Here is a 23174-nt window from a genome sequence, read left to right on the forward strand (position 1 = left end):
GATATGCATGAGAACCTGGGTTCACACAAAACATGCAGCACCCTTTGAACCTGAAGCATCCCTGGTCAGTGACCTGTCAGTTACCAGAAGGCATTTTTATAAACCAGGCTCATGCTACACACAGTGCTGGAGAAACTACACCCTCATTTTACTCTGATTGAAGAGTTAGAGTCTCGGGTCAAAGGTTGAGGAGAGCAAGGAGGCTCCGCTGAAAAGGAAAGGCTAATGGGATCACGTGGGAAGGTCTCAAAGGTCAGCAAAGGAGCCCAGGAAGAATCTCCCCCCAGACTCTGCATGGAGAACATCTGCCCAACGGTGAGGGCACCAGTTGCTGGACATGTCAGCTGCTGAAAAGGCCAGGGTCCTGCAGTGTGGCTCAACTGCCAAAACCACAGCCCTGAGCCCGACTGAGCCCAAGGGCAAAGACTGTGGCTTTGGATACATTCTGAATGATAAGGTACACCCCCTGCCCTTCCCCAATGCAGCAGACCTAAGTGCAGCTTTGAGTTTCCGAGCAGGTGCCAGGACAACACTCAAGTCAACGTGGTTACCAAAAAGGTGTAGGACGTAAAGAAGGCATCCTGGGCTTTACTACGTGACCAGAGCACTCTCTTGGGGGAAGATGGGGGATCTGACATGTTTTCTTTAGCAGCAGAGGCAGCTTCTGAGGAATCACCCATACTCCCTTAGAGCAACAGTGTCCCTTCGTCCCCACCTTGTGCCAGGCTCTGTGGAAGAGGTTTTGCATTATGGGATCCAGCCGTCTCTGGATCCCCAGGCCTCACATAGTGCTTAGCACAGGGCGTGTGCTCTACATTCTGGCTGAATAAGGAAATGAAGCTTGAATGTGTTCATCAGATGCTGTGCTGTTAGGTGATGCTTTTCTGTGATAAAAATAACATGTTTCAGTAAGGATCAAACCTCATGGCCTGAGTGCATATTCAGATGAACTAAGCATAGCCATGTAGGCAGAGACATTAAGACATGGAGGAAAGATGGCCCCAACTTTTCTGCAGAGATCTTAAGACATGGGGGAAAGACGGCCCTCACATTTTTGCTTCCAGGCTGAAAGTATTTAATATAGCTGTCCTATATACCTCCTATCGGCAGTGCCCGGTGGGACACACACATGAACCTGGGGGTCACTGGATACACCGACACTCTTTAAAGACAAAAACCCGAACTGCAGTGATACATAAATTGGCCTCCCCTTTGACAGAGGATGGAAGTAATGTCCAGACAAACTTGTGAGAAAGAGCCAAGACATAACCACTAGTGTTACATCAGGACCCCCCTCAACTGCAGGACCAGCCCCGTCCTCTGGAAGCCAGGAAGCAGGAATGCAGGAGCACCTGGCTCCAGGGTCCCAAACAGACCAGGTTCGACCACTCGCCGCTGACAAAGTCCAAAGGCAGACAAACGATGGCTGGTGAAATGAGAAAGTAGTTTATTTCAGGAAGGCCAGCGCCAGGAAGACAGTGGACTAGTGTCTCAGAGACTGTCTCCAAAGTGCTGAAAGCACTCCCAGGATTATGTAAGGAAAATGCTGGGCAGAGGCCAGTGGGTACATGCATGCAGCTGGGCAGTGAAGGTCAAGTTGATCGCTGTCTTGGGGTCAATCACATGGGGTCTTGCTGGCTCGGGGCATTCCTTATTGCTGGAGAGGGTAGTTTTAGTCCCCATCATGGGATGCTTTGCCCGAGTTAAGGGAGAAGCTGGAAAGGAGAACTTAATCAATTAGAAGGTAGAGACTGGGATCAAAACGGAGGTGGCGGATAGCAGAAGTCCTCTTTCACTCCAAACATATGTCCCAGGAATGATTCCAAGTTGATAAACTTTCTGGTGTGTGTCGTCGAAATTGCAATGAACAATCAGGAAGTTCAAGTGTGAGATGAGAATACCCACGACGCCACTCTTTTCTGTTCTTCTGATTTTTAAAAAGAAACGTTATCAGAAAGAGGCACGAGGAGATTGATTTTATTTTGTCGGGAACTTCACGGTAAATTCTGAAAAGGTGGACTCAGTGCTCTGAGGGGCTTGAAACGGTCGAAGAGCGTCTTCCCCTGGGTGAGGCTGTGATCGGGCTGGGGCTGCCCACGAACATCCAGCTTCCATCTAAAGCACGGGGCTCCTAACCAGAGGCTCCAGACTCGTGAATTCCTAGAGTCCCAGCTCCTTCCTCCTTTGACATTTCAGCACCACAGACAGCAGCCCACGGAGTGACCTCTGGACAGACACTGCCCTCACTGGGGGCCATACGGAGCAAAGACTCTGAGTTTTGTGCTATGTCCTTAGTCCAGTTACAGGGAAAAGACTGTCCCCAAAGGGATGTAAATGCAAGAAAAGCATTTTTGCATTTGAGTACTTCTGAATCCGACTGCAGTAGGATCTTAGATTCCGCTCTGAAATCAATCCGTGAGGTTTGGGCGGAATGTAGACAAAGGAGCCTCCTACTCCGGGGAGGGGAAGCCGGAGGGAGGAAGGACACAGGCCTCTTGCCCTGCCCCGGGCAGATTCCATTCTCATGTCTCTGGAGCCAGAAGCAGAGTTGGGTTCCATGTGGCTGGCAGAGCAGGGGGATGGTTTGGAAGGAGATGGGCCAGGCTGCTACACTGACCTCATTCTCCATCAGGGGACAGGCTAGAAAGTGGCCTGACCCAGGGGAAGAGATGGAGTTCTCCCCAGCTCCTGGCAGCCCTGAGATAGGAGCAGCCCGGGGGGCTTCGTGCAGCTAGCCTTCTGACCAGAGACACGTGGCTTCCACATTTCCGCTGCACAATATGCTTCTGGAGTCATTCCCACGCTGCCACTGCAGGGCCCAGCTGCCGGATGGCATGGAGCCATCGCCAGTCCGGAGTTTGCAAAAGCAGCTCTTCTGTGATAGCAAAACCTCAGTGGTCCGGGCCTGACTCTGGCAAGTCCTTCGCTCACCCTGGGTCTAATCAGTAGCACAGCTGGAGGAGACAGCCAGTGGCTATCCTAGCAGCTGTGCAGCTGGGGGGGGGGCGGGGAGCAAACGACCGCCAGGAGGGTGCTCTACACGGCCTCCACCTCCAGTCTGCGTTCAGGCAGCCTCTGCCTCCTGATTCTCATCCTTGGCCCCTCCCCTGCCTCCCCCTCCCCCCATGCTGTGGGAGTGCAGTCCCCCACCCCCTCCCCGGCTGACTTCTCCCTGCCTGCAGGCTTTAGCTTGCTTGCCATCTCTCCAGAGGACCCCTCCCCAAAGACTGGCTGCCATTCTCCCCGCCATGGCCCTGCTCTGGGCATAGGACAACTCGTGAATATTTATGGTGTATCTGTTTAATGCCTCTTCCGATCACACTGTATGGTCAGTCTATCAACGGGTCGTGCCAAATCTACCTGCAGGTTAGGTCCAGACTCTAGCCTCTTCCCTGGGGCTCCTTTACCACCTCTCTGTCGAGGTGGCCCCACCTCTAGTGTCCCCAACTCCTGTGACCTCCCTTTCAGTATATTCCCTGGAGGGACCCTGTCGTGCTTCCCTGGCTTCCTATCTGCTGGACAGAAAAAGGCCGAGTTGTCACAAAGGATGAGGAAGAGACCCTTGGCTGTCAGTTCTGTCTCCGACCTTGGTCCCACGACTCCCCCAGCCCCTCTGTTCCAGCCTCCAGTCTTTGGTCCCTCTTCCCATGGGGCCTTGCTATCTTGCTCATCCACCAAATCCAGCTTAAGCACCACCCTCATCTTCCTGATGCCTCCTCCCTCCTGGGATTTCCAACCTGTGGCAGACATTGTCTATGACCCGCCCACATCCCCTGAGCTTTTGGCTCTGCACCCCTGTGCACATCGGAGGCTGTCCGCGGGTTCTGTTGGGGCCACGCCTGCACAGCAAGCCTGAAATGCCCATGTTGCTGCCCCAGGAAGTCGTGGCCTCGACTGGCCGCACAAGAAAGTGGGTTGCATGCCGTCTCCCTAGCTCCCCAGCAGGACTGAGCTCTAGTGTGTCCAGCATTGGTACCATCTGAAGAACTACCATGCCCTGATCTTAGCTGGCTTCCTCCCTTCCCTGGGTCACATCCCTGCTCCTCCCCCCCACCCCCGCCCTGCCCAGGTCTTTTGGGATCACTTCCCGAATGAACTCCTTGCTCTCAAAACCCTGTGGCAGAGTTGACTGATCTGGGGAACCTAAACCAACAGATGAACATTTTCTGAGGATTTGCTGATCTTTCTCATTAGACTGTGAGGTCCTGGAAGGCAGAGTAAGATGGTCCTTACTTTGTGTCTTTAGGTCAAGCACTGTGCTGGGTACATAATTGCACATTCACTGAATATCTCATTGATTGATTGATTGATTCATTCATTCAAAATCATATGTCTTCATTAAGTCCTACAACAGAATTTGAAGAGGCCAAATCATGAATGGTACAGTCAGCTGGGAGCCAATACCAGCCAGCCATCTGCCCAACGTTAATACAGAAAAGTGGCTGTTGCCAGGTATGTCATTTCAGAGGGTGGCCCCTGGACAATGTGCATTTGGATGTTCAAATATAATCGGAACTCCTTCCCTCAAGCAATTACCGGTCATGCTGGGACAGCCACAGACAAAGGCTGTGAGGGCATCTCTGCCTTTAGGGAGGTTGGCCACACAGTGACCCTCCCCAGAGGCCACGCTAGACTAGTTAGCTGGGCCAGCGAGCTGAAACTCGGAAGTTTCTCTGAAAGGACATTCCTCTGGTGAGAAGTCCTGATTGCCCTGGACTTCACTGGAATCCACGGAAGACCAATAGTGAGGCTTTGCGTTGACGGTTCCTTTCTTTGAGCTTTTGAGTGGGTTGTTTGGCAACTGGTCTCCTGGCAGGACAGAGCCCTGCCCTTCTCAGCTTGTGTATTGTTGGCATAACTGGTTGTCATGAATGTAATTCAGACTTCACCAGGAGTGCAAATAAAATCAATATATGTCCAGGGATAAAGCTGAAGCCGATGGCCTAACTGCAGAAATTTCAGCAGACCCAAAGAGGCCTCAGAATAAGCAGGCCAACATCCTTTCCTATAGCAATGCAGACATGCCCTACACGGCCAGACGCCCTCCTGGGCTGTGTGCACAAAGGGGAATTCACACCCGGAGAGGAGAGGCAGAATGTCTCCCGAAGCCTGGCATCAGAGGAGGGAGCAGAGAACTGACTGGGGCTGGAGCTGGAAGCACATATGAGCCTGCTGGTCATGCTCCTTGCTGATAAATCCCAAATCTTGGGTTCTTGCTCAGGACGCATTTTGATTCAACTCATGGGTCCTTGTGGGTAAATTTAGACCATTCCACCACTTATTCCACAGATATCTGTGTGTCTGTCATGCCCCAAACACTGGGCCAGATGCTGGGGAAATCAGATCAATATGATGTAGCCTTTCCTCCGGAGAACCTGCAGTTAAAAGGCGCTGTGGTCTATGTCCCTGTTATTCAACGTGTGGTTTGTGGATCAGCTGTACCCGCACCGCCTGGAGGCTGGTCAGGAATGCAGATTCCTGGGCCCCACCCCAGGTCTACGGAACGGGAACATGCAGTTTTAACAAGATCCTCAAGTGAGTCCTGTGCACGTTTCAGATGTGCTAGTCTAAGTCAGAATGTTTCTCCAAGTTCAAAGTCCCTTCAGAGTCCCTGGGACCTTTTCTACCTTCAACAATCTTCAATTATCATATAAAATCAATGGCAAGTTCTGGAAAGAGCCCCAGACTTCGGTTCCAGAGAGTTTAGATCAAATCCTGGTTTTACCCATTTTTGCTGTATGACTCTGGGCAGATGATATGGCCTCTCTGAGCGTCAGATTGCTCATCCATAATATAGTAGTACCAAGACCTCTGTATCCCTGGGCTATGCTGAAGCTGAAATGAGGAATCCTTTGCAAGAGCCCCTAGCGCAGAGCCTCCCATCATATCCTTTACCGGGGTCTTCTTTTCTTTGCCCCAGGAAGGAGAAGGTGTACTTCCCTCAGGCTCCTGGCCTCCACCTGCTCCCTGCCTATGGATTGAAGGCCTCTGTGAGCAGCTGCAGGTCACCTGGGTCAGGGTTCTGCCAGGCTGACTCATGGCCCTGTGATTATGGATATGTGTCAAGCCTGCAGACAGGCTCTGCAGGAGCTCAGGACCCGTGGGGAGGCTGAGGCAGATCCCCTGTGGGCTTCCCCGCTTCCGTGCCCTCCCGGTGGGGTAGGAGAGGAACTGCGTCTCAGCTCTAGCTGCTCTCCGATTTCTGGAGCATCTTCTTCTGTAGCTCCCTCAGGGGCTAGGACCATGCAGGAAAAGACCTTGACTTAGGGTGCTCTCCCCATTGGAAAATTTCCTAATAACCAACACGCATCTCATTTTATGACCCAGATACATTCTCCCAAAGTCCTAAGAGTCTGCAATCATCGAAGGTGTTCACAAATTTCAAGGACTCCCTTGGTGAGTTCTGTAAAGCACATCATACAAAGTGAATCTGACTATTGCAAATCCAAATTCTCCGAGGTTGGGGTTGAAGTGTGGATGTGTGTTAAATACCTTTGTCTTAGGAGCTGTCCGTGTGTGTGTTCAGAGGCTATCCACATGCAGCTCATTATTAGGCGGGTGGGTTTCAAATGAAAACTGAGAGCTGGATCTGCCAAACTATGGCGCTGGGTGTCTATGAGGGATAGGATTGCAACAGATGTCAACTCTCTATTAGGCTGGACCATTTGCTGCTGCTGAGCTGGGATGATCTGACCTATAGTACTGCCAATTCCAATCGGTTTAACATAATACCATGGACAGTCTGCAATCTGTGAATTTTGTATAATGATTATGCTCTAGCTTTGGTATGTGGGAAAACAGACAGACAATAAAGACATGGGGAAGTGTACAGTCACAAAAACCAGCCCCCAATACAGTAACACCTTGACTAGCAATCCTTCCAAGAGGTGCTAACTTATCCTCAGTAGGAATCCCAGCCTAAAGGTTTCTCTACAGTAAGGAAGTAGAGAGTTAACCGTAATTCCGAGTCTCCCGGTGGATCTATTCTATAATTATGGAGCCTCTGGGTAACCCTCCGAAGTATGCTGTAATGCTGCAACTTATTCCATTGTAAATGTGTCCATTTGTACCTATTTTGTGACTGTGTCTTCAATAATATTATATCTCCCAGCAGAACAGAAAATATGGCTTTGATGAATATATTTATCAAAGACGTTTTGCAAGGTGTAAAGAGAGGAATCTGACAATAGAAGTTTCTACTTCTAAGATTCCAAGGGCAGACACGTCAACAATGACCAACAATAGGAGCAAATGAATAATTGTGGATTTCTTCCATAATCTCTTCTCTACAACGAAAATGCCCTGTATTCAGGGCTTCTCCGAACAATTTTGACAGTGTAGGACTGATGGCGTTCTGGTGCTGTTCCATAAACAGGTCTATCTCTGCTATATATAACCAAGGGCCTTAGCAGCGCGTCTTAGCCCTAAGGTGACATATTCACCTGCACCCACTGCAACATTCGTTAAATCAAGTGGTTTCAGGAGAAAACCACAAGGGAACTGAAAGCCTTTTCAATGATACTGTTAACGGAATATGGCCAGTGTATTTCTAACAGCCCCGAGTCACGACATCTATTACTCCCTACTCAGTAACCGGGCAACAGGTCAAGACGATGGGACCTCACAGGCACCCCAGGCTCACAGAGTAAATAAAACGCCTGCTGTTCTCTGGCTAAATAATTTTTTGTCTTCTGGAACATGTCAAGCATGCTTGCCTTCTGAGGGCCTTTGCACTCTCTACTCCCTCTGACCCAGAGAGGAACAAGACACCCTCCCATCTCTGCTCGGGAGATGCTTTAACGCTGAGGCTTCAACAGGGCACCCCGTCCTCGCCTTCCCGTGGCGTGGATTCTCACTATCATCTATTTCCCTGCCTCCCTCCATGGCAAGGAGCATAGGGGCCTTATCTGTTCTGCTCACTGACGTATGTCCAGGGCCCAGGAGAGAGTCTGGGGCATGGTGCTCCTCGAATCCTTTTATGGACGCACGTGTGCACCGGGAAAGACAATTACTTCTCATACAAGCTTTTTAAAAAGGCAGAGTTACTGCCTTTAAAGAATTTCTACAACAGTGCTGCTTCTTGTGAGCATAGTAGTACATTTCACAGGCATGGATGGATAAATAAATAAATAAATAAATAAAAAATAAATAAATAAGACAACTGAAAACACCCATAGTTTCAACGCCCAGAGAGAATCACTGTTAACGTTTTGCTGTATATCCTTCTAAAGGTTTTCACGTTTTCTTCTTTGACATAAACAGATTTACACCGTTTGCAACCTGCTTTATGCCTTAGTATGTTGTAAACCTTTTCTCGGGAGGCACCCTTCCGCCACATGATTTTAGTGACTGCATCATACCCCGCAGTGTGGCTCTACCACAGTGTATTTAGCCTTTCCCCCATTGTTGGACAGCTACATTGTTTCCGATTTTCAGTTTTCAGTAACACACAGATGAACAATTTTGTATTCCAAATCTCCGTGCACATCCCCGGTCTCCCTAGGATGGATTCCTGACGTGGAACTGGCCGAGTCAAGAGGGACATGGCAAAGGCTGGTGCCCAAGGCCAGACGCTTTAATCGGACCATGAATGTGGGACAGAAAAGGGGAACTCAAAGAGTCAAGACAGCCTGATTCCTGAAGGCAGGCAGGATCTTGGTTTCTTTCAGGTCTTGTGTCTGATTTCGCGGTAGGAATATCTGATAGTACTTTTTTTTTTTTTTACACCCCCCTTCAGATTCGGTAATCCAACCTACAGCTATAACCTGGAGGCATGCGGCTAGGTGGTTCCTCCCGTACAAGTACGCCAACACCTGCTGACGAGTCTTCTCCTGGCACTGGGGATCAGAGGTGGCTGGCAAATCACAGGTGTGCATCATTCATTCTTCTGCAAGGAGTTCTCAGACCCAGGGACTGTCAGCAGCAGAAGGGTCCTTGGGAAGGTCTGCCCTGCCTTTGGTTAGGTGAAGACACTGAGGTCTAGAGAGCTAAGTCCACTACTCATGGCTACTGAGCCACTGAGACAGTACTGGGGGCGGGGGTAGGGGAAAGAGAAGGATGCTACTTTCCTCGATACTGGTCCTTGAAACAGGACCCCGGATCATCTGGCAGAGGATCGTTCCCCTGAGGTGTAATGTTGGACCAACAGCACAAGAGTGACAGAGCTTTTTGTATTTAGAAGGAAGCTGGAGATAAGCTAACCAGGTCACCCACATTACAGACGTGGCAACTGGCTAACTGACGTGTCTAACTCCGTCTTCGTCCCTGGGCTCTGAATCCAGACCTCTGATCTTTGAATCCAGTGCTCATCCTCCTATAGCAAGGGCAGGCCAATGTCTCCTGTAAAGGGATGGGCAATGAAGATATTCGGCTTTGTCAGCCAAAGACGGTCTCTGTTTTAACAACCCAATTCTGCCATTGGAGTGTGAAATCACACGGGTGAGTGAAGGAGCGTGGCTACGTTCCAATAAAATCTTATTTACAAAACCCCGCAGGAGCTGGATTTTGACCTGTGGGCTGCCGTTTGCCTACCCTCGCCCTGTATCACTGTGGTTAGATGTAAACAGCACGCCTTTGTCTCCTTGTTAACCCACCGGAACAGCAACAATGAAGAACCTCAAATGCACGTGAACTATCCACTCTCTTCCACGGTGCCCGATGTGCTAGCTGGGACGGGGACACGCCGTTGCGGGGACACGCCGTTGTGCAGACACACAACGTGCCGAAGGAAGTGCTTATTCGGTAGGGCAGAAATGTAAGGGAAACCACATTGAGTCATTTTCTTAATAAGAAATATTTTTATGGGCACATTCACTTAGGCTGTCACCACTGCTGAACGAATTCACAGGGAACCGGCTGGCCTGTTGTCATGGCAACCGAGCCGCCGTCTCCAGAGAAACATCCGCACCAGGCCCAACGTGGGAAAGGCAAAGTGCTTGGTTCTTTCTGTCCTGAGTATCACACACCCCTAGGACCTTTACAGCCAGCCTTGTTCTCCCTCATTTCCCAGCTCTGTCCCCTAACTGCTGTCTCGGGTATCAGGGGTATCCACGGGTATCAGGCTGAAGCACTTGTCTCGCCTGATAAACCGATCCTGGGAAGGCTACTGCCCTCAGTCCTCCCCGCGCTGCTGAGACTCCAGACTTTGGTGAGGATCTGAGGTCCAAAAACTTGCCCTCAATTCTTCCCTTTGCCAAAAAAAAAGACGGTCTCTCGCCAGGGGGCCGACAGCGCACATTGGTCTGGAGCCTTCCGGAAGGCACCGTGTGAGGGGCCGTGGCCAAGGCATAGTACGGTTAGAACGCTCTTGGTACTTAGTACTTTTGTGAAACCTCTAATCCTTCTGCTGCCTGGAATGTGCCCCTTTGGGGTTAATACTGCCCTGGCTTTATGAGTCAGCTGTGGCAGGGTCAGGAGCCCGGAAACTCCTGGAAGCTGTCAAAGTCAATGGTTTTCCGGACAGTCGGCTCAATTGCTTAGAAGTGGGGAGGTCTCTGCTGCTAAGAAAGCAGGGTGGATGTGAATGGACAGGGGCCCAGGCAGGCCAGAACAGACCACAGGAGTCCCTCAGACCTAGAGAAAGCCTGGACTTCTTGCCTTCTTGGCACCTTGTCATTCCATAAAACCAAGTAACAACTGGGAACGTAAAGTGGTGATCCCATCTTCTGGTCCATCAAAAACGTAAAGAGATAGAGTCACAAGTTCCTAAGGATCTTCTGTGTGCAACTTTTCCTGGAAATCTTTTATTTGCAAGTCTTGACTGCCCTCTTGTGGTGTTTTATTTTCCGGAGCCATTGCATTTGGACTGGGATCTTTTAGTAGAGATATGCCTAAGGTTCCTAGTCCACCCTGCAGAAGTAAAACTCTGACAAATGCTCAAAGGAGACACAGATTGTATCTTCCCAGCTCTACCTTTATAGATGACTCTACATCTCTAACATGAAAGCCAGGCCTCTGAGAAATGCCCACAGTATGCGCCAGAAGTATGTTTTAGTCTCTGCATGCTTCATGTCTTGAAAACAGCATCTCAACGGTTCTAGACCTAGGATTCCTGAATCTCCCCCCAGGCCTTCGACTGAGCTCAGACTTGGCAAGAAGCAGGGAAAAGGAGGCAGGGAGGGCTGCGAGGGAACAGGGAGTGGCCCGGGGGAGCCTCTGTGTTTATCTGAAAGGTAGAAACAATCTGGGAAATTCAATGAAAAAGCCCACTGGGGAAATGCAAGTGGAGCTAAATGATCACAGAACAGCAGCTCCTGAAATCAACTGAAAAACAAAAACAAAACCAAAAACCCTCAACCAAACCATAACTGGCAATAAAGCCTACAGCCCTGGGGAAAGTTCCAGACCCTTCCTTCCACCCCTGTCCAGTGGCTGCCGGAGAGGTGAGCAGGACTGGGCACCTGGCAAAGGAGGCTTGACCCTGCATCCTCATGGAAGTCAACATAGACAAACAAAAGGATCCTTCCCCCCAAAATACTAGATACGTTTGCTCAATTACTCAATTTTTTTTTTTTAAATTCTAAAACGTCTCTAATTGACAGCAGCAAGCATTTTGAAAGTGGGGTTGAATGCAATTAAATTTAGCACCAAATTTCCACAACCATTGATTTCACCGTATCTTCACTGAACATTTTAAAACCACACCCGTTTTTAAAAACAGAAGGACCTAATTATAGCTCAGTGGGACACCTGCTTCCCAGGCTGGTGGTAGCTGCACTGCTCTGGGCTGCTCTCTGTCCCCCCAATCTGCCTCCCCCCCATCCCAGGGCAACTGGCTGACAGGGAAGCAAATGGCGAGGAGCATGTCCACCAGACGTGGGCTGGAATACCAGTTATGGCACTGCTGACTTCTCCGAGGCCTCAGCTTCTTCATCTGTAAAATGGACTGACACTCTCTGCCTCCTCCTGAGTGGGGAGACCTCCCTTCCTCTAGGGATGGCGGCATCATCAGAGCTTAGCAGCTGCTGTCCCACCAGAAGAGAGATTCTTACAACAGGAAGCAAGCAGATGAAGCAAAGGGGTATAAATGAGCTGGGGGGGGGTGGTCCCCACTGTCCTCGGGGGGACATGGCCAAGCGGTCCATGCACCTTTGCTATAAGAGCTGGTCTCCAGAGCAGGAGGGGCCCTGGAGGAGGAGCTTTGGGGGAGGGTGTGTATGGCTCAGATGCCTGGAGGTGGGTGGGGGTCTTGTGTCATAAGCTGGGAAGAGCTAGTAAAATTTAAATTCTTTCAATTACTGTGATCCTACCAGTACTTACAGGCTGCTGGGGCCTGGGCGGGGAGCGGGAGGCGGGGTGGTGGAATGTGGGTTACAAAAGGAATACCCCTAGCGAGAGATGAGACCATGGCTGCATCCTGCAACCCCAGCCACCAGCTCTGTGCAGATCTGGCTGCCTACCCAGGGCCACTGGCGAGAGTCACGGACTGTCCTGCCTGCCTGCTTCTTCCCAGTGTGTCAACACAGAGACATGGCCCCTGGGGGCCAGCCACGGACTGATGAATGACAGGTCTATTTTCAGAAAAAGCCACAAAGTGAAGATTAGTTCCTGAGCAAGCAAGCAATGCCACTCTGCAAAGAGGTGTGAGTGATGGCACTCCATTTTCACTGCCTGGGTCGGGGCGGAGATCCGACAGATGGGTGACATTTTCAGGTAGCATCATCTGTGTTTCTTGTCCCAAGACCCATAGCAGAAGGCGCAGGAAACAACACAAAGCACCAACACAAAGACAAGAGGCTTCATTGACACCTCCCGACCCTGCTCCTCAACGACCTTCATTGCTGCGTGCGGGGGGCATGGGGGGCTTGGGGGGCGTGGGGGGCGCTATGCTTCTAATGCACAACTGGGTCTCCCAACCCCGGGGCCCGCGGGGGACTCAGAGAACATGACGAAGGGTTCGTCCTAACTTGGCAATGGCTTCTCCGAAAACAGCCACGTTTCCTCTTCCCAGTACCTGGGGGCGGGCAGAGGGAGGGAGCCGAGGGTAACGGCAGGAGCAACCCAGCCAAGCGCTATTCAGTCCACGTTTTATCTTGCTTCGTTCAGTCCCCCCAGCAGCCCTAGGAGGCTGGTATTTTTTATCGCCCCCATTTTAGAGATGGAGAAACTGAGGTGAGCTAAGTGGCCCATGGCCTTATAGCTAGGAGGCGGCGGAGCTGGGATTTGAACCCAGGCAGCCTGGAGCTTAACCTCTCCACCGGCTGTGTCCCTGCAGCGACAAGGTGGGAGCCGGGCTGCCCAGCAGGCAGGAGGGATGGCAGTCCTTCTGAAGATGGGACAGCCGCTCGCTGCAGGTGGGAGGGGCCGTGGTTCACCGGCCAGGAGGGGATCCAGGGAGGTGAAGGCTTCCCCCTTTTTCTTCTTCTTCCCCCCCCCACCCCGGCCCTTTCCCTTTCCAGCCCCATCTGAGCTTTGTGCCAGCACCCAGCTCCTTCTGCATGTTGTGAAATAGAGCCCCATACTATGTATATTATTTCTCCCTGGGACGACAAACCCTAATCACAATGACAGAAACACACTGCACAGGCAAGAGAGATCCGGGTCACAGTAAGGACCTGAATCTCCAAGTGTGAATCCACTTCGTCAGAGTAGAGCTGTCCTCTGAAATAACAGGGTATGACAGGTGATTTGTTTGTTTTTACGCAGGAACTGTCTCCACGTCCTGGAATGATCAAGAGGTGTCTGCTCACTCTGAGGATGTTTTCACTCTGAGGGAGGAAATCGCCGGGTGGCTCAGAGTGTCCGGCCATGGCCAACTTCTGAAGATGTTTCTCCAAAGTGAACACATGGCATGGTGTGACAGCGTTTTAAAAGACTAACAACGGGAGGGCGGCAACGAGAGAAATCTTGACAGACGCAAGTTTTCACACGATAGTCACCACACTCTGTAAGACTTGTGAAACCTCAAAGAATAGTTTTTTTTTTCCCCTATTTTCAATAACTCTGGGTCACTAATCTCTTGTGGCCCCTGAGGGGACATATCTGTAGTGTCAGATACAAGTCTACAGAGAGAAACTTGAAAACCATTATTTACTAGATCTTTTCCTTAGTACAGTGTTTTAAAAAGAGCATCATACGTTGATTCTAGCTTAGGATCGGGGGTGGGATTTCCCCTTGCAAATTCTTCACCCAAGTATTTGAATGTTTAAGTTTTTCAGATGGTTCCAATATGAATACGCTTTAACGATCCAGAGTGGATTTCAATTATTAACAAAGACAATACACTGAAGACACGCAGCTGGTACACGACTCTAACCAGCTCCCCAAAAGAGACTGGTGTTGTCAGAAAGGATTATGGATAAGATTTTTGAAATAATTTACATGCACTTTGCAAAGTTCCATTTGACAGTTTGGGGGTGGGGTAGAATGGTTGATTAGGTTATGAACAATTGATTTGGGAAAAAAATTAAAAAATGAAAAAAGGAATGAAATATAGTGAGAAGTATTAAGCCAGGCATTAAGAACATCAGGAAAATCTGATGATTTCAGCCCCATGATATATTACACTACACCTTCCATATAAAGGCACACATGTATTGTAAGTACACCATATTGTTTGCATGCTCATGTAGATGTCTACACAAAATTGAAAATGAGTCTTAATATGTGGTTGGAGATATATACTGGCAGAAGGGAAGGAAAATGTGTGCTGTCAATTTAAAGATGCACTCTTTCTGTTCATTTGATGCTTTAAAAACAGACTTGAATTTATCTTTAATCACTGATCGGAGATTTCAATTATTTCTTATTTTGTATAATCTTAAACGGACCTAATCTGGAGACGGGGGAGGATGGGTATGCTCTCTGGGTGACGCATACGGAGCGTTTTTTTCCTCACTGGAGGGCCGTGGCCATTTGGAGGGGAGCGCACAGACGGGGACACGAGTAGGCGGAAGGTTCAAGCTACCAGAACACACAGTGCATCCTTAAGAGCGGAGAGCATGGCTGGGAGGCTCAGGCTTGGCAGCCACAAAAATGTTTTTGTGGCAGGGAAGATGGAAGAGGACAGAGTGGAGGAAGAACTACCTTTAAGAAGAGGACATGACATCCCTGTAAGAGACAGGAGAAAGGGAAAAACTGCGAGGTTAGTAGGGAGGATGCTGCAGACACAGGAAAACAATCAGCACCACGAGAGAAATAAAACTCGAGTACAACACACCATAGATTTCATTTCCAGTGCAGACAGAAAGCACAGGGGAGAGACAGCCCAGGAGGCAGCGTGAGGGTCCAGCAGAGAAGGCAGGCCCTGCTCCAGAGGTTCAAGAGGGGCAGGTCTGACTTGGCCCTCAGAGGGGTGGGAACGGATTCTTTCTTGGTTGTATGAATAATGAACGGACTCGTGTCAGACCACACGGAGCCACGGCCCTTCTCGCTCTTTCTTGTGGCTTTTATGTGGCCACGCATGACATCCCATCACACAGCTCCACGATAATCATGGATGCTTCTTTTGCTTTGGGCCAATCCATATGATGGAGTAATGGTTTATCTGGTTCATCAAGTGTCTGAGGTAGCACACAGCTAGTTACCCCTGAATTTCATACACGTGGGTCACCACTCTTCGGTAAGAATAGAACCAAACCCACTTACCATGAAAACTACCCGTAACAAAATTTTTTTCTTGATAATTCAGAAGACTCTGGTATCTTGAAGAGCCAAAGACTACTGGTAAAACATAGGTTGGGCAGCTCATTAACCACGTTCTGGTTGCCCGAACGCCAGGTGACCAGGTTTGGCTCCCCAGGCGTACTTCTTTTCATCTTTCAACTTCTGTCTTAAAAAAAACCCCTCCTGACTGGGTAACTTTACTTTCGCAAGAACTAACGTGAGAGGGCGCCTGGGTGGCTCAGTCGTTAAGCGTCTGCCTTCGGCTCAGGTCATGATCCTGGAGTCCTGGGACTGAGTCCCACATCGGGCTCCCTGCTCAGCAGGGAGTCTGCTTCTCCCTCTGACCCTCTTCCCTCTCCTGCTCTCTATCTCTCATTCTCTCTCTCTCAAATAAATAAATAAATAAAAATAAATATAAAATCTTAAAAAAAAAAAAAAAGAACTAACGTGAGAAAAATAAATTGAAACCATCTTAACAGAAAACCTTGTACAAGGAGTCATGAGACAAGTCCTACAAGTTCATACAGAGTGTGAGTCTGCTTCTGGGAGAAAATTTGAGAAGGAGGCTGGTTTTCCGAACCCAAAATTCCACAGCCTGAAAGCGTCACCATATCCCTGAGCCTGAACAGAGGAGATCAGAGACAAACAGATTATACTTTGTGCTTGGAAGGTTTTGTCTACTAAAATAAGCTGGTTAAATATGAATTTTACATCTCTTTGAACAGGTATGGATAGATTAGCCTCTGTTACAGCTTATAATTATGGTCCTTTAAATCTGTAATCATGAATCTATTTATAATTGTTCTCAAAATAGGCCATATTATTCCAATCCCCAAAGCTCTATTTTAGGCTAGAGATCTTAATCCACATCAAGATTAAAGGCAACACACCAGCAACAAAAACATCCTTAACTGAAATGTTGCTGTTTCCCAGAACCTTAGAGGAAATTTAATCGACATTTCTCCTGCACCTGATAGAGCTGCCCAATCTCTGCCTTAATACCTCTAGGGATAGAGGGCTCCACGTTGGCTGAGATGCCCTGAAAAGTACATGGTATGGCTTCAGAAGGGTCCTACCTTCCACTTCCATCTGAATAGGTCACCTTCTACAGGGAGACAAAAGTCCTCTAGCAGAGACACTTCCATACTGTGGCTGGGCAGCTTCACAGCCTTCCAGCAACCACTGGGCAGGTGTTCTTGGACTCAGCTAGACCTAGAAAGCCCCCTAAGCCATTTCATGCTTGGACATGACAAACAAACCCAAATCTTAAAAAAAAAAAAAAAAAAAAAAAAAATCAGGGGCGGCTGGGTGGCTCAGTTGGCAAAGCGTCTGCCTTTTGCTCAGGTCATGATCCGGGGGTCCTGGGATCGAGCCCCACATCTAGGTCTTCCTAACGTTCCAGGGGGACACAAGAGAGACTGCACTTCAGCTGGGTACCTTAATTCACTGCAGAGAGAGCTCGTGCTCTCTCTCTAATAAATAAAATCTTAAAAAAAAAAAATCAAAGAAAGGCTTATGAAGTGAATCAGCCAGACTCCCACAGACCCTCTCCTTCCACACGTCCGTGAGCACTCTGAGGGAACATAGGCTGGTCCTCACACTTCGATGTTGGATGGGAGATGAGGAAGCAAAGCACCTCTGTGCAGCGGGAAGACAGTAAATGTCTGAGAGCTGCCTAAATGTTAAGTACCCAGTTTTCGACAATGGACATGAGAGACACTGAATTCATTGAGGTCCTGAGCAATGGCCCTCTCTGACTCCACCTGGTTGGCTTGATGAGGTAGGAAGAGCCACAGTGCCTTGTACATTAAGGCGATGGTCTTAAAGGCCAGAGACCTCATCCGTGAAAACAAAGACCATCAATAAAACCAAAATAAAACACCCACGAGCACCCCAGCCACCACTCCCAATGGGCCTCACAATTGGAAGCCGCCATTCTGAGTTCCTGAGGCCACTGTGGTCTCCATGTTTAACACCACGTCACGTCACAAGAGCCATAATCTCCTCAGCAGTGAGGCTGGATCCGAGTCTTAAGAACTGGAGATACTAGTACCGGGACAAAGAACTAACTTGTGGCCTGAGTCAGACCCCTGCTCATCTATGTTCACTGGGTTCAAGCTGGAAAGAAAGTTCTGCTTCTCCTCTGCTGTGAGGGTCAGGAATATTACTCACAGAGTGGAGACAGAGTAAAAGGTCGCGCATCCCCTATTCCTACTCAGCAACATTCTTAGGACACAGCAGTTTGAGATTTTCCGAACTACCTGTTTCTGGAACCACACGAAGTATGGGAAAGGAGCTGGTCCATCTCTGAGCATGACCATATTCCTCACACCTGTGGTTTTGCCTGAGGCTAAAGGGATTTAGGTGTGAATGAAGGAGACTCTCTGGGCTGCAGAATGGCCTCTCCCCTAGAAGGCCTCCATCAGCTTCCTAGAACACACAGGCTCAGACATCCTCCCCTGGGCCGTCGAGGAAAGCCACACAGGGCCTGACGTTTAGATTCTGAAGCATCCAGAGCAGGACTTGCGCTTCTCACTCTGGACATAGGAAGGTGGCAAATCTTACAGGTGTGTCCAGCAGGTAAGCAGTCTTAGTCTGCACAAGGACTGGTTTAAAAGGCTTGAGAAGTATGTAAATATGGGTAGGCTTTGGAAAGCTTGAGACAGAGGGGAAGTGGGGAGCCTTTCCAAGGGAACACAAGTACTAAGGTACGTGCCAAAGCATGATGTGTGCCTGAGGGGGACGGGAACATGGTGGACAGGGAGGGTGACTGAGAAGAGACAGGAGATCTGGGTCCTGCTACAAACCAGCTCAAGTAAGTCCCTTCTGTGCTTTTGTTTTCTCACCCATGATGATAATTTTATGCATCGCCCCCACTTCTGATATGCTATTATTGCATTATAAACTTTTCCTGTGAAGGACCAGCATAATTTAGGCTTGGGAGGCCATGAAGCCTCCATTCCAGGGCCTCAGCTCTGCCTTTGTAGCAGGAAAGCAGACCACTGACAACAAACGGATGAGCATGGTTGTGTTAGTAAACTCTATGGACGCTGAAGTATGAATTTCATCTAATTTTCAAGTGTCACCAATATTACCCTTAAAAAATCATTGAAAATATTTAAACCATTCTTAGCTCATGGGCTGTATAAAAGCAGGGGACTGGGTGCCAATCCCCATCCCATTGAATTTAGATACTGGGTGTAAATGAAGTCTGTCCTCATCGCCTCCACAACCACTGGAGGACATAAATTTGTTCGCTTATTAGTCAACAGGTCACATCCTCTCCATCGGCGTTTCTCAAACTTTGAAGGGGACAGGAACCACCTGGGCATCTTGTGAAAATGCAGATTCTGACTCAGTACAAGTCTAGGATGGGATCTGAGATTCTGCATTTTATAAGTAGGCTCCATGCCCAGTGTGGAGCCCAAAGTGGGGCTTGAACTCACGACCCTGAGATCAAAACCTAAGCTGAGATCAAAAGTCAGATGCTTAACTGACTGAGCCACTTGGTGCCCCTGAGATTCTGCATTTTTAAAAAGATTTTATTTATGTATTTGACAGAGATAGAGAGAGAGAGCACAAGTAGGCAGAGCAGCAGGCAGAGGGAGAGGGAGAAGCAGGCTCTCCACTGAGCAGGGAGCCCGACATGGGGTTCGATCCTAGGATCATGACCTGAGCCGAAGGCAGCCACTCAACCAACTGAGCCACCCAGGTGTCCCTAGATCCTGCATTTTTGATAAGCTCCCAGATGGTACTCTTACTGCTGGTCCATGGATCATACTTGGAGTTGCAAGGATCTGAAGCACCAGAGTGGTCACCACTTTTTTTTTTTCAGGCTATCCAGGGAGTTCAGAATCCTTGGGACTGACCTCTCTAGATCCCCAATTCTAATTCTTTGTAGGACATGTTCCTTGCAGAAACAGCAAACAGCATTATGTGGGGGGTCAACCTTATTCTAGGCTTTTCTCTTTTAAGGGGCTTTGACTTTGGTGCTTGGGCTAGAATCATAGGGACCTGTATCAGTGCTTAGGTACCATGTCTCTGTTTGTGCCAAGGGACACCAGCTCTATCTTCCTTCCTTCCAGTTCCTGACCTGCTAATCCCCTGTGGTACACAGGGGTACACATGGATAGCTGCTTTTAACGTTTAATATTAGGCTTGCCCTGTTTATTGAACTGGCAACATCCACCCTTAAGGCCAACCCCACAGCTACAAACACAAGGCTTTTTATGTCATTTCAGGAATCCATTAGGATGGAACAGATAACTGGAATGCACAATCTTTTTCTGGTTTCCCACCAAAGGCATTTCCATAAGAGAAATTAAACTGAAAGCATGTTGCCAATGCTATGATATAAATGCATTCACCCTCCCTTACAGACTAATCAGAAATTCTGTGCAGTTGCTTTTGGAAGCTTTCTTTGAGTCTGCTCGGTTGAGTGGTAGTGTTGACCTCTGTTGACAAGGATCTAATGAATGCGTGAAAGTGGTTTCAAACACTGAACCTTGACCTATTTCAGTTTAAGATTTTGTTTCTGGGCGCCTGGGTGGCTCAGTCGTTAAGCGTCTGCCTTCGGCTCAGGTCATGATCCCAGGGTCCTGGGATCGAGTCCCACATTGGGCTCCCTCCTCGGCGGGAAGCCTGCTCTCCCTCTCCCACTCCCCCTGCTTGTGTTCCTGCTCTCGCTCTCTCTGTCTCTGTCAAATAAATAAATAAAATCTTTAAAAAAAAAAAAAAAGATTTTGTTTCTAAGACGGAGCTGAAATATAAAGATTAAAATATCCTTCAACTGATGTGCATTTTATAGACTTTCCTCCCTTAATAGCACACAGTTCAGAAAGTAATTAATTAAGCTATTTAGGGATGAAAATGAAGAAAAAAAAGCAGAATTTATATTGGGGCACACAGATTTTCTGTTTTGGGTCCAAAAGGTCACTGGAAAGTACTCAGGTTTCCATGGTAACAGTAGCAGGCCCGATCAGATCAACAAATAGCTACAATTTATCTGAGGGTCTCCAGTGAACTATTTTCTTTTTTCTCATCCAGAGAAGAACATTCTGAATTAGATAAAGTCTTCAGAGACAATGGAGGCTTTTTGGAAAATCCAATTTCAGCAATAGTAAACAGGAAAATGCTTGCTTGCTCGTTCCACATATAACTTAGCAACGGAGACTCATCAATGTTGATTTAAATACTTTAATAGTAAGTGGATCATATTAATTTGTTAATCAGTAATAGGGATAATCTCAAAATGTTTCCCTGGAATAAATAAAAGTAGATACATGTGTGTTCTTAAGGCAATCTGCAGAGTCTCCAGGGTGATGCTTCTTTCTAGCAGTTTCTGGACCTCTATCACCAACCCCAAAAAGCAGCTCATTCTCATGAAACATGCTCAACAATTTTATTTTGGCTTCTTTTGCTTTAGACCCTGCTATGGTTCTGAATGGTCACAAATAAAAAAACTGTGAGGACACAGACCTCATGGAAGCCACTGCTAATCTTGCTTCAGGTTCTGACCAAGGGACATTTTGTAGAATCTATTCAAAAAAGTCTTTCAAATCAAACATTTCAGCCATGGAAAGTTAGTGTCACCTTGTTTCCAAAATATCTGTTAAAACTACTGTAGCTCATGGGTTCACAGCCCTTAGGTAATACATTTAGTATAGTTCCGGAGGTAAAGCAACTTTGTATCTAAAAGGGAGGGTCCGATGAGGGCTCTGACCCTCTGCTCACAGCTTTCCAACTAATCAGACATTCTCAGTACATTTCACTGGGACTTCTGGGACTACTATTAGAAATGTGCATTATTAAATTATTAGGTAACTCAAATATTATCCCAGCTTTGTTACATCCTTCTAACAGTTATTTAGTCATGCCAAAAATACAACCCTCCCCTCCCCCCCCACACGCTTATCTGGGTCCAGCAACATGCCCAGAATCTTGAGAGAATCCATTTTCTGAAATCCGGTTCTCTTGGATACAGATGATTTATAAGCCCAGGAAAAATACATTAGAAAGTCACTGGTTTTGCATTTCAGTCCCCACCCCATGACAAACTCTTTTTCTTGGGAGGAAATGTTCCAGATTAGCCCTGTCCAATAGAAATACTATGTCAGCGCCATACAGAAATTTAAATTTCCTACTAACCTCATTAAAAATATAACCAACAGGTGAAATTGATTTCAATAATGTTTAATACTGACATATAAAAGCATATAATAACAGATTTGTTAAATATAGTGTTAACCCAAGATATCCAAGATATTATTTCAATATAGAATCAGTATACAGATTATTAATGAGGTATTTTACACTCTTTTCTTTTTGCTGAGTCTTTGAAATCCAGTGTGTATTTCATAATTAGAGCACATCTCAATTCAGACTGGCTGCATTTTTAAGTGCTCGATAGACTCATACGGCCAGTTGGTTACTGAACTGAACAGTGCAGCCCTAGAGGATTTTTCAAGGTAAGGGAAAATGCAGCTATTCACTCTTTGGAATTTAGGATTATGTGATTATGTAGCTGATGATACATTCAAACCACTAAAGATGAACAGGCTTGGTTCCTATGGGCTGACCCTATTCAACGGGTCGAAGAATTTCTGGTGTTCCTCAACCATCTGAAGATAAAGGCTGGGTATGAAGTCAGATGAAGAGGGTGATGATGGTCTGTAATTGGGGAGAATGAGAATTATTATGAGGGCATCAACTTGAGGTCCTGGGGCAGAGCACAGATGACCCATGGGCAGGGGTTGGGCTGAGGGTGGCACCAGCAAAGCTACCAATCGGGTTAGTATTCAAGTTCAAATCACCCTGAAATGTTGCCTGTATAGAAAACGGAGCCGAAGCAGAGATGGGTGGGAAAGCCTGCCGCTGAAAATATCAAGAGAGAACTGGAGTTTGAACTTCAGGCTCTAGAGAGTGGTGAGTGTTGGGACAATCAGTCTACTGGTCTGTTCTCAGGAATGATTCCTTGACAAAACTTCTCAAAGCAGTGCTCTCGAATGTTCTTGCCTCTCTGTAGCACCTCTTTGCACACACAAGTGTAGTGTCAGAGTTTGTAAATTTTCATAAATATCAGTCTAAACCAAATCTGAGTAAGTCCATTTTATATAATCAGCTACGATGAAAGCAAAAAAAAAAAAAAAGTCCTGGCTAACATTTATTGAGCACTTACTATATGCCAGGTGCTAGGCCAGGCAACTTAACACAAATGAGCTCATTTGATCCTCAGAGCACTGCTATGCAGTAGATACTACCACTCTCCCCAAAAAGGCCTGATGAAAGATCAGAGAATTTAAGCATCTTATCCAAGGTTACTGCTAATAAGTGGTAAAGCCAGAATGTGAAATCACGACTATTTCAAATTGTATCCTCTTCATAGAATACCATGCTGGAACGTGGAGTAACGTGCCCAAGTTCATGCGACTGGGATGTGGACAAGCCAGGATCTGAGCCCCAGCAGCAGGGCTCCCATGATGCAGGACCACCCCTCCAACGCACGTGGTCTGAGTACTCGGCACAGAAAGGGTCTGGAGCTTAGCAGTCCCTCGCTGCGCTCTCTGCTCTTT

General features: G+C 47.9%; 1 protein-coding gene across 2 annotated transcripts in view; it reads right to left on the minus strand.

The window, feature by feature from the left end:
* PRKCA (protein kinase C alpha) overlaps window positions 1-23174 on the minus strand; it is a 391533-nt gene that overhangs the window by 55105 nt on the left and 313254 nt on the right. The window lies entirely within an intron of this gene.

Source organism: Halichoerus grypus, chromosome 2 (genome assembly GCF_964656455.1).
Source record: "Halichoerus grypus chromosome 2, mHalGry1.hap1.1, whole genome shotgun sequence".
Classification (NCBI taxonomy): domain Eukaryota; kingdom Metazoa; phylum Chordata; class Mammalia; order Carnivora; family Phocidae; genus Halichoerus; species Halichoerus grypus.